Source organism: Taeniopygia guttata, chromosome 2 (assembly GCF_048771995.1).
Source record: "Taeniopygia guttata chromosome 2, bTaeGut7.mat, whole genome shotgun sequence".
In the NCBI taxonomy this organism is placed as follows: Eukaryota; Metazoa; Chordata; class Aves; order Passeriformes; family Estrildidae; genus Taeniopygia; species Taeniopygia guttata.
Genome location: NC_133026.1, coordinates 123,258,054 through 123,272,500, shown reverse-complemented (window position 1 = coordinate 123,272,500; position 14,447 = coordinate 123,258,054). Strand labels below are relative to the sequence as shown.

Sequence of the window (14,447 nt, the reverse complement as noted above, 5' to 3'; positions counted from 1 at the left end):
GGACAGACATGCCCTGTGGGAGGAGTAGATGGGGTCAGACAGAACTCTTTAGGACACTCTGAGGGGAAAAAAAAATACTTATTTATGCAACTGAACGGAGTCCCTATTACTAAACCCATGTTTTTCAACACTTCCCACTTGCTGAAATGAATACAAGCATTTCTTTCCCAAAATAACTCTTTCCCCACACCCTATATTGATAGTCTATAGCAGCACACCTGGATATTCTTCACGAAGTCTGGACGGTAACTGCAGATAACAGAACAACCTGCCTGAAGTTTTTTGCAGAAAATAATTTTAGTCTTGTAAATATAGCAGCTGTGGGGAGCTGGGTACTGCTGATCTGAGCCTGTTTCTAGGCTGCAAGCAAGCATTTATGCTTATCTTCTGGCAAAACAATCTTCTTGCCTTGTGAAGCCTCTCCCTGAGGTTTCACTTTTGCTCTAGCTGCATATGCTGTGTATCAATCTGTGGTTTGCTAATTTAAACTGCTGTTTGTTTATCTCCTTTGTCCTTCAGAATTTGCTTTGGGTCTTTCCAGACAGCAGAGCACACAAGCCCGCTTTGCAGAGAAAAAAAATTTAAATCCAGGTTTAAGTCAAGAGCTTTTTTTTTGTCTTGAGTCTCTCCTTCATATTGCTACAATGACATAGATCTTCTGAGGACACTGAACCAAGAAGTAGTCAATCTGTTGTAAGTTGCCCTAAAGTGTTGACTCTTTATATGTGTGTGTGTGTATATAAATACCTTAAAGAAATATAATATATTTAAAATATATGGTTTTATCCCAAATTCAGTATTCATAGGTCTGCAGTATATTTAGGGTATGTCAAGACCTTCTCTCCCTGCATCTGCATTGCAGGTCTATTCTCTCTGCTCTCTGTCTGCCATCCAACAGGAGGTGGACCCTAAAGGACTGTCCTGCTCACCTCTCTCTCCCACTAGGGAATGGGTGGGAGATCACAGAATCACTAGTGTTGGAAGGCACCCTAGGGACTATCTGGTTCCAACCCCCGGTCATGTGCAGGGGCACCTTCCAGTAGACCAGGTTGCTCAGAGCCCAGTCCAGCCTGTTCTTGAACACTTCCAGGGGTGGGGCATCCACAACTTCTCGGGGCAACTATTCCAGTGCTTCACCACCCTCACAGTTAAGATTTCTTCCTAACCTCTAAACTAAACCCATTCCCTTTCAGTTTGAGTCCATTCCCCCTGTCTTGTCACTATATACTTTCTTTAATTGTTGATGGCCAAATCTCAGCCTGACTTAGGACAGGCATGAAAAGCCCCCAACTAGTCTGGTAAAACAAAAGCAAAATAGGAAAGTGTGGTGAGCTGCGATGGCCTTTGGTTCCTCATTTCTCTGTATGGCAGGTATCTGTCCCAGCCTTGCTTGGGAATGAGAGATCATATGGGATGTTACAGCAGTGTATGCTATCAAACATCTTTGCTGAGGAAATAGTGTTGATGGGCTAACAAGAATTACTTCAATAAGAATCTGTTAACATAAGCCTGTAGCTAAAGCTGGGCATTCAACATAAATCAGCTGATACAAAAGCTTTTAGTATATTTGTGTCAGAAGGGCTCCTGTAGCCAAAAAGAAAAAAAAAAAAAAGAAAAAAAAAAAAAAAGAAATGTTTTCCTGATCAGATTCCCTTTCTGTAAATAGAAGAGGTCACTACTTGTATAATTTGAACTGAATACAGGATGTAATAATACGAAGTCCAAAGGAATAATACATATTTAGTCTAAATCTCTGCTTAGAGAGAGGTTTAAGTCACACTTCACAAGGTTTTCTTATCTGGAGTGACTGAAAACAGATCGATAGGGCAGAAGGATCTCTTTACAACCAGTAGACACACATTCTTGTGTACAAAACAGGTGTTGGCCAGAGTTCCTGTACATGAGGGAAGAGCTTCATGATATTTGTCACTGGAAAAACATAAGGCCCTCCAGCCTGATTTTCCCCTGTAATCTCAGGAGAGTGAGAGTTATCCAATCCCACTGCCCTGTGCCATAGCCTCAGCTGTGACACTGTTTTGAAGAGAAATTATGCCCAATTAATTTCTCTCAGTAGCAGCAACCATTTTGCTGCTTGGAGCTGTTTTAGTGAGTTACAATCTGAGGTCCAGCATATCCAACCTCCTGCTGTCCTGCCCATCTCTTGCCATTTCATTACCATGAAATACATGCTGAGTTGCTGAGGGTGAAACTCTGGTCTTCTGCATTCTTGCAGTTGTTTAAGTGGAAAGGTGTGAACTGTCCCAGCTGAAATTTTGAGGCAATCTTTCCTACAGTTCCCTTTAGCAAACTGTACAGTTTCAACACCAAGTAGCTGACAAAGTGGTTGTTAACAGGGCTGTAAACATGGTCTGTGTGTTGTAAAGGTAATATGGTACCAGGAATTTGAAACCTTTTCTTATGAAGACCCTCAGCCTAGCGTTATCTTAGGGAAAAATATCAATGGCAACAATTGAGGCTGAGCAAAGTCATCCCAGAGGGTTCCTCATGGCAGCTGGCTCACCAGGCTGGTGCTGCCCTGGCCAGCGTGGTGGCTGAAGAGAGGAACTCAACCTCTGCAGCAGATTTGGCGAGAAGGAGTCTCAAGGCCATATATTACTGCTTTGCTCAGAAGATGACAGCGGAGCCTGGAACATTTCAATTTCTCTTTATGTACACAGGGCATGTGTGTGAGCCACAGACAAAATGGTCTTTATAAGGCAACGATTCTGGGGCTTCTGGGCCAGCACTAAGGGGATGAGCCGCGCCCTGCCACAGCGCAGCCGGCTGGAGGAACCTGGCGCTCCCCAGCACTCATTCCCCCCGGGTGAAACGGGGGCTGGCTGTGGTGGCTGTAGTAGGAGCCTGTGCAGAGGCACTGGAGCAAGGTGGGGGTGTTAAAGTGGAGCTCAGGGTCCTGCAGATCCACACCCTGGCAGCCACTGTGCAGGAGCCAAGACTGCATTGTAGCTGAGGGAGGGTGAGAGAAAAGTAGTTTGCAACCTAAATTCTTGGCAGCAGCAGAAGCTGAATGAAATGCTCTCCGTGTTGCTACAGCGGTAGTCTCCAAGCTGCGTAGAAGCCAGGATCCCCACTGCATTTGGAGCTAAATCCTTCCTACATGACTGCCTCACTGTCTTCTGCCCTTAGCCTGTGCTATGGCCACTTATACAGAGGGGCAGTACAGGGCTCTGCTGGAATCATTTTTTGTCCCTGACAGGTTTGGATTGGTCTCAGTAACCAAAGGCTAAAGTGTTTCCTCAAAGCTATTTAGTATCAGTCAACCTTAAAGTTTGCTGTCTTTGTTGTATGGCCATGGTTGCTCTGCATGGATCCATGCTCTGGAGCTGCCTCCCTCCTCTTTCATGTCCTGAGGGCTTCTTTCTGGTGTGCGGAGTCCAGAGCTACAGTCTGCCTGGGTTTTTTTCCCAGAAGATAATATGTATTTTGAAAAGAAATCCACCTTACACCAAAACAGACATTTTTACTGAACTTCAGGCTGTCCTGGAACTTTACAAAAGACAAAAGAATGTTGCAGAGAGAATTCAGTACACATTTAAGTGAAACAAAACCCAACAAACTATTCAAGATCTGTAAGCAGTGGGAACCATGTATATGAGATTTACTTATTATGTTTCAGCTCTCTGAGGCAATGTCATATATCTGCAGCTAAATCTGAAGTTTTATGTCTTCCTCATGTTGAGAGGCTGAATGCATCATAACACTATTCTGCCAGGCATATTTTGGATTATAAAAGCAGCATATTAAACCTGGGAAGTGCCACAGGTCTGCTTGATCTCAGACAGCACAGTTACATGGACAGAGATGTTAGAGCTGAAGTTTTGTACAGTCAAGGAAGGACTCTATGTTTGCAACCACCCCCATCACTCAGCAATAGCTGAGTCAGATGGATGTGGTAGAGATGAAGTGGTTGGATGCATTCAGTGTGTGGCCTTCCTGAGTGGTAAATGGTGTAAAAGATTCTTCACAGGATCACAAAATAAACTGAGTTGGAAGAGACCCACAAGGGTTACCAAGCCCAGCTCCTGGCCCTGCACAGCTCCATCTCCTGCACATGACAACATGTGCCTGAGAGCACTGTCCAAACACTTCTTGAACTCTGCCAGGCTTGGTGCCGTGACCGCTTCTCTGAAGGGCCTGTTCCAGTGCCCAAACACCCTCTGGGTGAAGAATATTTTTTCTAATACACAACCTAAACATCCCCTGATACAACTTCAGGCCATTCCCTTGAGTCCTGTCACTGGGCACCAGAGAGATCTGTGCCTACCCCTCGTTTTTTCCTCACAAGGAAGTTGCAGATGGCAATGTGGTCTCCCCTCAGGCTCCTCCAGGCTGAACAGCCCAAGAGACCTCAGCCACTCCTCATTCAGCTTCCCCTCAAAGCCCTTCACCATCTTCATGGCCCTCCTTTGGACACTCCCCAACAGCCTTATACTGTTATGTTGTGGTGCCCAAAACTGCACACAATATTCAGGGTGAGGCCACATCAGAGCAGAGCAGAGCAGGACAATCCCCTCTGTTGCCCTGCTGGTGATGCTGTGTCTGATGCACCCCAGGACACAGGTTCAGAGCTCATTGGGGAAAACATAAAAGCCCATTAATATCACTTTCATTGTAATTTTCTGGCCTTGTCTGAATTCACCATGTAACATTTATTAGTCACATTTCCTATTGTAGATTATATGTTCTTTAATGAGAATCAAGTGTCTGTACATGGGAGTAAAACAGCCAAATTGGAAACCTAACTAGCTGCTCTCAAGGTTAGAAAATTAAACTCCCACCTTGAGAAACAGGTCAGATTCAGCAGTGTTAGATCTGTACAGGTTCCCAAAGGAATGAAAACATAAACTAATTATCTTTTGTCAGGGGAGTTTGTAAAGATTGTGCGAATGGCTCAAGAAAGTTCAACTCCTGTGAGAGTGAGTTTGGAGTGTTTCACTTACTGGGAGTGTTTGATTCTGCATTTACTCAGACTGGTTTTATTATTAACTTCAGGAGAGTTAATCCTGATCTACTCCTACACAGGTGACAGCAGAAGCAAAAATTTTTGCAACAGTTGAGACTAACAAAATGGTCCTGAACAGATTAAGAGATGTGAGTTAATACTGAGGCGCTAAGAGTAATTTGTACATGCGTGCATAGCAATGCTTCCTACTTCATTACATGGAAAAGTAAATATTATTCCCATTTTTCTGGTTAGAAGAGGGATCCAAAGAGATTCAGCAACCTGCTCAACCAGCTGGCAACTGTTGGAAGAGCTTGAAAGAAGGTTTTATTTCTTATGACTTCTGAGCTCACTGCACATAGAGACATCATAGAGTATGTCAGGACATGGATCTGCTCCAGGTTAAGACTGTGGATAACCACCCACTAACGACCCTAATGCAGGTCTACTGTGAACTCATGATTGTTTTTCTCTTGAATTACCCAGGAGAGCAATGTTAATGCCATCTGGATAAGGACAGATTACACCTGATCAGGAAAAGAAAAAAGAAAAGAGAAGAAAAGAGGAGATAAGAGAAGAAAAGAGAAGAAAAGAGGAGATAAGAGAAGAAAAGAGAAGAAAGCCTTTAGGGACAAAAATGCTCCTTCAAACATCTTTTGAGCATACATGAACTGGCAGAAGGATTTTGCACCACTTCAACACCTTTTGTCAGATAGCTGTGAGGCATTTCAGCTGGCATCAGGAGACCTCCCAGAGGAAATAGCACCCCATGGAGTCACTGCTGGGTGTGACAGCCCTGGAAGCTAAGGAGCAATCAAATGCCAAGCCTATCTGGTGGCTTTTTCCATCTGTTTCTCTACCAGCAAGCAACAGGAAACTTGCCACCATTTCAGGGGAAGCAAATTTGTGTGAACCTCTCTATGTCTGTGTGTTCCTGCCATCACCTTCCTTCAGCCTACTGCCTGCTTTGACCACACTTAATACAAGGATATGTATGTGTTGATACAAAATTAATTTCCTTCATAACCCAATATAAATAAGTTACCAGGAAGAGGAGAGAACTGAATTTGAGTGGGCATGAGACCCTCCCTAGTGACTTCTGATGGTTGAATCAAACAGGTGAGATTGGTGGAGAGCACAAATCTGACAACCATGTATACCATCAACTGAATTAAGATTTTATCCATAAAAGACAGCCAAACAAGAAACAAAAATCCTCAAGATAAAGGACTCATTAGTACACTACAAATAGGACCTGTTGGGGTAGAAATGAGATAATTAATGTAATGAAGAGTGGATTTAAGGTCCACATTATTTTTTATCAATTTTTAGGTTTTATAATGTTATAATTATGTTTTTTTTCCAAGCTGTTATATATATATCTTAGGTTTTAGATTGTAATCCCCACAGATTTTGAGATAGGAAGGTACTTAAAGAGTCCAACTGTATGTACTTACTTGTAAGTCAAACTAGCTAACCTATTTACTCAGGAAAATAAGTGTTGAGGAAGGTCTTTACTGATGAAAATTGTATATTGTTAACTGAATATGTGTTCCTTCTCAAAACATGAAGTGTTGAAAATTTTTAAGGTAGAACAAAGACACTCAGAGTGTATTTTGAAGAGAAAAAAACCCAAGTTTGAGAGAGATATTTTAGGTTACCTCCTTCACTCAGCACTCCTATTTTAGTTTCTCCAGGAATAAAATGATACTGGAGACACCAATCCTTCTTTCTTTCTTCAACTCCTAAGCAGAATGAAGTGGACAGAGTAACCATGGATATGGTCAGTGGCTCTACTACCTAATTACAGTGTGTCAGCAGCAACACACACAGCAGAAGTTTTCTGATATTTGCACACGGCAGAAGGACAATCTGCCATGTGACACTGCTTACAATGACACTGCTTTGGTGTTGATCCAGGGCTCTGCAAATTCCCCATGGCTTTAAGGGAGTAGCTTTGCTTCTTGGTAGTTACTGTCAATCTTTAATCTCAGTTCAATATACAATATACACGGTTCAGAGCTGCAAATGCTGCTGATATTTCAGTGGGGAGAGGTACTATGGATGGGAAGGAAGAGAGGGAGAAAGGAAGGAAGGGAGAAATTAGAGGAGTGACAGAGGAAGAGTAGGAGGATAATAACTGGTTAACTGTTATTAGATTACAAAGACAAGTGTTTAGACTAGGAAATCATTTTACTGCTTGTGCCACTGTAATTATTTCTTCTCTGTGCATGCTTAGGATGGTGCTGATTTTAATGTCAGAACCACAGTTAAAGCAAATAACTCATATTCTCACTGACAGGACAGCACAAAATTAATTTAAAGAGAACAAAACTGCAGTTGGACAGATCTATTATTTCCTGACTTCTAAGTGCCTGAATTTACCATCCAGGCATCAGTAGTTTTAAATAGCTTGAGTTTACTGAGTCAATGCAGCTTATAAAGCTCTTGGGATCAGAAGAAGGCAGAGAAGCCTCTCAAGTACCGTGCCAGGAAGCTTCACAGCCAAAGCAGTGACAGCTGGAGGTGGGAATTGGAGGCTGCTGTCAGTTTTTAAAAGATTGATGTGTTTGCAGAACAGGACATCATGTCAGTGGCAGAAAAGAGGCAATCTTTTATCCCACAGTAAGGAGTCTGATGCAGAAAGCAGCACCTGAACATCAGTTCTGCTTTGCCATAAGCAAAGCAGCCCAGCTTCCAGGCTATCACAAGGATCCCTCTGACCAGCTTCTACAGGTCCAACAGGTTTCAGTTGCTGTGTGGCTTCCAAAGATCAGCCATGAGTGTGTTCCCCAGATGGAACTGGTTAAAGACCTGGTTAAAGCTCTTTTGTGACATGAGGTTCAATCTGTGGACTACACAGGCTCTTGAAAACACAGCCTCTAACTCCTGTACTTTCAAGGACAGTAACTGTAAGTGTAACCTTCCTGGCGCCTGTCCTTGAAGGAGGCTCTGTGGACAAGATTCCAAATGGATGAAGGGACATAACTTTTTCCCAAATTCTGTATGTTGTCTGTGAAGGAAGGAAAACACATACCCAAGCAGACTGAGCTGCTGCTGGGGTGCACACAGTGCCTGTGGTATGTTGTCAGAGGAGAGGGGGAAGTGTCTTAACTTGATTACTCTGCAGTGATTGTACAGAGCAATATGTCACATGGATTGGATTTCTTCCCAGGGCCAAGTGCTTGAAAGCATGATGAAGTGGCATCTATATTCCACCTCTTGTTCTTTTCCTTCCCACAGAACCTTTCTTACAGGACTTGCCAAAAGGAGAAGACAGTTTCCTTTTCTGCATTTAAAAGGCATATGGGCTTCAGTGTGAGCAGAAGAAGAAACGTAGCTAAAACAGTGTTTTCTTATTCACCATGTCATTCCTAAAATTTGGTCTTGCAATGTCTTTATAAGGACAGTACAGCTGTTCCACGTAGCATCAATGCATTCAAGTAACTTTAAGGAGAAAGGATGGGTCTTGAGGTCAGCTGCATTCTGGAGTTAGGGCCAGCTTTGAGGAAACCACCAAGGCCCTAGAGAGAAAGCAAACAAATTGTGTAAATAAGTGGGTGAGGCTTATCAATGCAGAAAAATACCTGATGGGGGAATATAACAAGGACCAATATTATGACATGAAAGATAGTAGTTTAATGTCTAATATTCACATAATAACATTATGACATATTGTATTATGACATAAAGCATAATAAAAAGACATAAGAACAAAAAATAGAGTTAGAACCTTATGTGTAGTATCTGGTGAAAGGATGAGAGGAAATAGGCACAAATTGAAATACAAAAAACTCTGTTTAAATATAAGAAAGGACTTTCTTTACTGTGAGGAAGATCAAACCCTGGTGCAGGCTGCCACGAGAGGTTGTGGAATCTTTCCTTGGAGGTATTCAAACCCCAAAGAGACATTGTGCTAGGAAACCAGTTCCGGGTGACTGCTTTGAGCAGGGGGTTGGAATGGAAGACCTCTGTGATTCTGTGTCTCTGTGAAATCCACTTACAAAGCAGGTGCAATGTGTCAGCCTTAGCAGCACTGTCCCCAGTAACAGCTAAATCATCACACTGAGAGTCTGGAAGCCACAGGTTGAATGCTGAAAGGCATCAATGCACACTGGAAATCCTGCATTAGTGATGTGATATAATGCATTCATTAAATAGCTTCTGAAGAATTGTGGTAAACAACAGGTCAAAGATCTGTCCCAGTACTGTGGGATTTGCTTGCTAGTAAGTAACACAAAAAAATAATAGGCCTGTGTACTGATCAAAACATCGTAAGGCAGAAGTGGAAATCCATTATATGGCCACAGTCCAGAGCTTCAGTATCTGTACATACAACTATGCATCCTGCTTAGCCTTTCATGAAATATAAGCAGTGGAAACAGCAGAAAATGCTTTTTTTAACAAACACCGCTATGGAATATTGTGCTTAAAATATTACATGTGTACTGTCACAGTAACTTCTTGGGCACAGCTCAGTAGAAATTGTGCAGTATTTCGGTGCCTGCAGTTTGTGAGATAGAATCATCATTAGTTAAGGAACCTTGAACTTTTGGGGTCATTTTTAATGATATATTTCAATGAGTGTCATTTTAATGGAGCATGCATATATAAATAAAATCTGTGTATCCTCTTTTTTTCATACTGTGTTTTTTCAGGCACAAGATCTTCTTTCTTGTAATTTTTCATTGAGGTTTAAATTCCTTTCTGTATCTTGTCTCACACTTCCATAATTCCTTAGGTATACCAGACCATCCTATGAAACCTGATCCTGTTGGCTTTAATCTTTGTCTGGCCATTTATGTACTGAATGTACAGGCAGGGCAACTACAAACAAAGACTGGGATCACAACGGGAAAGCAAGAAGAGGCAGAAATTTGCGGGGTTTTCCTCTTTTTTTAATCTACTTTTTTTTTTCCCAAGAATTTTTACATTTAAAACCTTAAGTTTTGTGTGGTTTAGTTACTTGACATTGGAAGTAGCAAAGGGCTCACTTGCTCCTAGATGTTACACAGCAATGCTAATAGTAACACACTTGTTTATAATAGAAAACCTTTCTTTGACAGCAAACATCTTTATGTTGAACCACACGGTGAGTATTGTGAGTATATTTACCTCAATCTTTCCATTAGTCTTTGATGCTAATCTAGCATAATTGTCAGATATTAACCATAGTGTTAAAATAGATTACTGAGACAAAGACCATTAAAGTAATGTTTGATCTTACACAAAAGAAACTTCAGCTGCCAGCATTTGGAGGTGAAAGGCTGAGTTCATTGAACACAGTGACACTTAAATTGTATCATTAGCATTTATGGACTATTCTTGTTTGTTCTGTGCTGAAAGAGCCTATTTCCGTTCTGGTATTGCTGCTAGTTTGGAAGAACTCCAGCATCCCTATGAGCTCAGGGCCACTGCAGGAGGTGGCACCTGTGGTTAAGGCACTGAACTGGGAGTTGGAAAATCAGAGACAGATCTCCTCCTCTACCTCAGATTTCCTGTGTAAATTCTCTATACAGCCCAGTCCAGAAAAGCAATCAGATGCCTAATGTGCAGCCCTGGTGGAATTGACCTCCTGGCAGTAAGTGGCAGCAAACCTACTTCATCCCACAGTATCTACTCTTCTGGGACACCTGAAGAAATTTTTACCTGTAAAATTTCTTAGGTGCCCTCTTTGCCTAGCCTATGCTGGCCACATTGTTGCTATTTTATTTCCATCTTTGGTCTCAGGAACTGCACATCCTCGCCCTTCAAAGGGGCCAATTCTGATAGATGATTGTGCCTAACTCGGCCAACTCAGACCATTCACAGACAGCAGCAAGGACAGGCATACACATCAGAATGTACCCTGATGTAGGGTTGCTGGTGGTGCCAGTAGTGCTTTCTTTATATGAAATATCTTTTTCTACAATCCTTAACCCTTTTCCCACAGGGTAGAAGACTACAAACATGAAGCAGTATGGCAAAAGCTTTTGTTTACATGACTTGGTCAGAATTAAAGTCTTGCTTGTTTAAACTTCCAGCACCAGATATCCTCACTAGCTTTGCTTTGTGAGTCATATCATTACACCTCCTGGACACATCACTCAGACCACTTTCCAACTAGCTACTGGATTTTAGGCAGGAATTCTGATATTTGATGTTTCAGAGGTCCATATGCAGTAACCCCATGTCTGTGCAGCTAGCACATGCAGAGGAGGCCTCTGCTCCTGCAGCAATCTCCTCCAGGGACAGCTGGTTTTTACAAATCCCTCCAAAGTATCCTGGTGACAGTTCTGATGGTACATCTGCACTGCAAACTGCTGAAACCTTTTTGCTACAGATCTGTGTGATAAGACTTCAAGCAATATTCTTGTCAGACAATTTCAGCAGTTATAGAGAGATAAAGCCTGGAGGAGCAAGTGCTATTTCAAATGCATGCACATGTATTTATTTTCTAATTTGCTAAGGTTTAAGATTATGCAGATATACAGCAGTGGTTTAGCCTGGAGTTAAGGCAGCTATGGGGTGTGTGCAAACATAAAAGGGCCTGTTATTCTGGCTTCTTGTTTAGAACAGTTATTAAGGTTTGAGGGTTGTTTTTTCTTTTTCTGAAAAATAAGCAGCAAGAATAATAAAAACTAGTACAATGCAATATAGAGCTGATTTTAAAGGGCCATTTGAGAAACTAGTGCTCTCCCCTGACTGCTCTTACTGAATGCTTGGCCAGACAACTGAGACTCCATGGCTCTCGCCAATCATTGCTGCAAAGCCCTGCCAATTGAATGGCCATTGAAGCTGAGGACCCAAAAGATTGCTCTGAACTGCCATGAGTGTGATAGGAAGGATACATTTTGAAAATGAGACTAATGGTCTTCAACTGTGTTATCAATATTTGCATTTACATTTAAACACTGTAGAGTAACACCTATGTCCTTGCACATGGAAGGCAGATAATCTGGGAACAGAGTGGACATTAAACAGCATCTTACACAAATGAGTAACCAATTAAATTATCATCCTAAGGACTTATAGTTAGTGGCCCAGCTTTCAGGCTTCATCAATAATTTCAAAATCTGTGGGAGATATAACTTCTGCATACTGACTGCAGCGGTGCTGGGAGGTTATGAACTCCACCCACTGGTGACCTACATTTTGGCTGTCTAGTCAGCCTCTTCCCAAGAACTGCTTACCTCAAGCATCCACTAGCAAATTACTGAGCCTTCATCTGACACTCCTAACCACACACAAAACACTCAGTTCAGGAGAGTCTTGCCAAAATAAGCACATCCTCATTCGCATTGGAATGGCTGTCTGAAGGCAAAGGCAGTTAAATATTTGTCTGGAAGATGTTTTTGTCTTGTTGGAAGGTAAAAGGTCCTCATTTCCATGTTGATGTACTTCCAAACTCTGTCATTTTCATGCAGAAATCCTTGTTCTGGGATTCACATTGAAAAGCTTGACCTTTGGGTCTCTTTTTTTCCTTACACAGAACCAGGTGGAGCAAGGACGACTTTGAAGAATCACGACCGTGGAAAACCAAGTTCAGCATGCCTGAATTAAAGCAAAACAAAGCCACTCCCTACTTTGGACTTTGGTGTATCCTACTTGCCCCTTGCCTATGCTGGGCTTAACTCACACGCAAAAACTTTGTCCACACCTGAAGAGGCATCAGTTTTAGCGTGAAGATGGCCAAAGCTGTTTCCTTGGTCCTGTTGCTCCAGCTGTCAGTGTAGGCAGGCTGTCATTGCTTATCTGGCTGCTAAATCTTTCACAGCTCCACATGTGATGTCTTACAAACATTTTGGAATGAACTAATGTGCAGATTTGCAAACTGCTCATATGAATCTGTGCCTCTGCTTGCAGTGTATCTTTTCAGAGCCATGGCAGGCAACTGGCTGCCCAAAGTCATGAAGTTTAGGGGAGCAGAGTGGGAATGGGTTCCAATCTGGGATGCTGGACACCCTGAGTGACCAGTGGATGGATGGAGGGTGTGGGTATGTGCAGCATCTGGCATTTCTGTGTTTTCTGTTCTCTGCCTAAGGGCTCAGTGAAGAATGACCAGGTTTGCAGTTATTTTCAAGGGAAGGTGGAGTGTGCAAGTGGATATCCTGGTGCCTGATGGTCTCTGGTGAATGAGTAAATGGACATACAGTTCTGTGGAGGTGGTAAAATGTACTGGAGGCTGGGAGAGAGGGGCTGTAACCAGGACACTCTGGAGGACAGAGGCATGGAGTTAACCTGTGATTATTTTAGGACAGCAAGATAACTGAAGGACCTTTTTCATCCAAAACAGGAGAGCACTGTTCCACTGATGCAAAGAGTCACTGATGGCAAGTGAGAAGATTTTCAGGTCTTTCTGTGCTTGGTTCTTTGTGAGATGCCAGTATTCCTGTCCCTGGCTGCTCAGGAGGCAGCAAGGGAGTGGCTGGAGGTACATGGCTTCCACCCAGCTTCAGCTCTGCCCAAGACAAGGAAACCCTCAAGATGAGATAAGGCAGGTCCGATAGGGAGCTTTCATGTTTTCAAATTTTCCTTTCCCTCCACAAGACAAACAAAAGAAAGGAAAAAGGAAAGTCTTGAGGAAAAAAAAAAAAAAAGTATAGGGTTGAAGAATACCACTGAGAGTCACTATTTTAATTTTTTGCCATTAAAAATATTGTTTTGCTTCTTTGAGAAAACACCAATTGTTTAATTGACCCCAAAAAGGAAATGGATTTTCTATTATTTTATAAGAACCTGATGTGCTGATATTTTCCATCCTGAACTAGAATTAAAACAGCTGCAGTGAGAAAACTTAATGTATTTTATTCATCAAAGAACTGAGACTATTTTGAGGGAGGGGTTGAGAGAGGCCATAGTTTCATGTTACATTTTCTTTGTGAGCACTGCAGCACTGCAGCTCTGGGTGTGTTTTGTTTTGATTTTTTTTTTTTTTTTTGAGATTTTTTTAAGGCAGTTAGAAGATGGGCTCACTGATCTGGTTTGCCAGGCTCACAATCATTGTTGGCACAATTGCCAGGGCAGCAGGGAGCAGTGTATGGGGGTGGGACAGACAGGCCTGTCAGGCTTTGTCAGAGAAAAAAAGATAACATAAAACCATAACATTGCATGCTTTTCATAAATGAAATGCAGTCCTTTCTAGAACTAACTAGGATGTGTGGTTAACAGTATTCATTGACACTGTACAAAAGCAGAGGCTGGGAGGAGAGGAAAAATCCAGTCCTGAAGGAAGAGACCCATGTTTATTATCTGGCTGTATTGATACTCACTATTTGGGGTTGGGCTACTTGTTTTAGTAAATGCTCCCACAAGGTCAGCTCTAGAAAATAGAGCTGTTTGTTCTTTGAGATAACTGCTGATTGTCTTGGGATGCAAAAACTTCAGTGTCCCATGACATTTTGGGAACTGTCTTAAATTTGCCTTAAATCTGTATTTGTGTTCAAAGGAGAGACGGGCTTGAAACAATGTTTCTTTATGCAGAGGAACTTTACTTCTATCCAAA

At 42.2% G+C, this 14,447-nt stretch overlaps 1 long non-coding RNA gene across 1 annotated transcript in view; it reads left to right on the top strand.

The window, feature by feature from the left end:
* Window positions 1–12,789, top strand: part of LOC115493932 (uncharacterized) — a 29,747-nt gene extending 16,958 nt beyond the window's left edge. The window contains exon 4 of the long non-coding RNA XR_012054207.1: window positions 12,435–12,789. This is a non-coding gene — a long non-coding RNA (uncharacterized lncRNA). The remainder of the gene's footprint in view (window positions 1–12,434) is intronic.
* The last annotated feature ends 1,658 nt before the right edge of the window (window positions 12,790–14,447 follow it).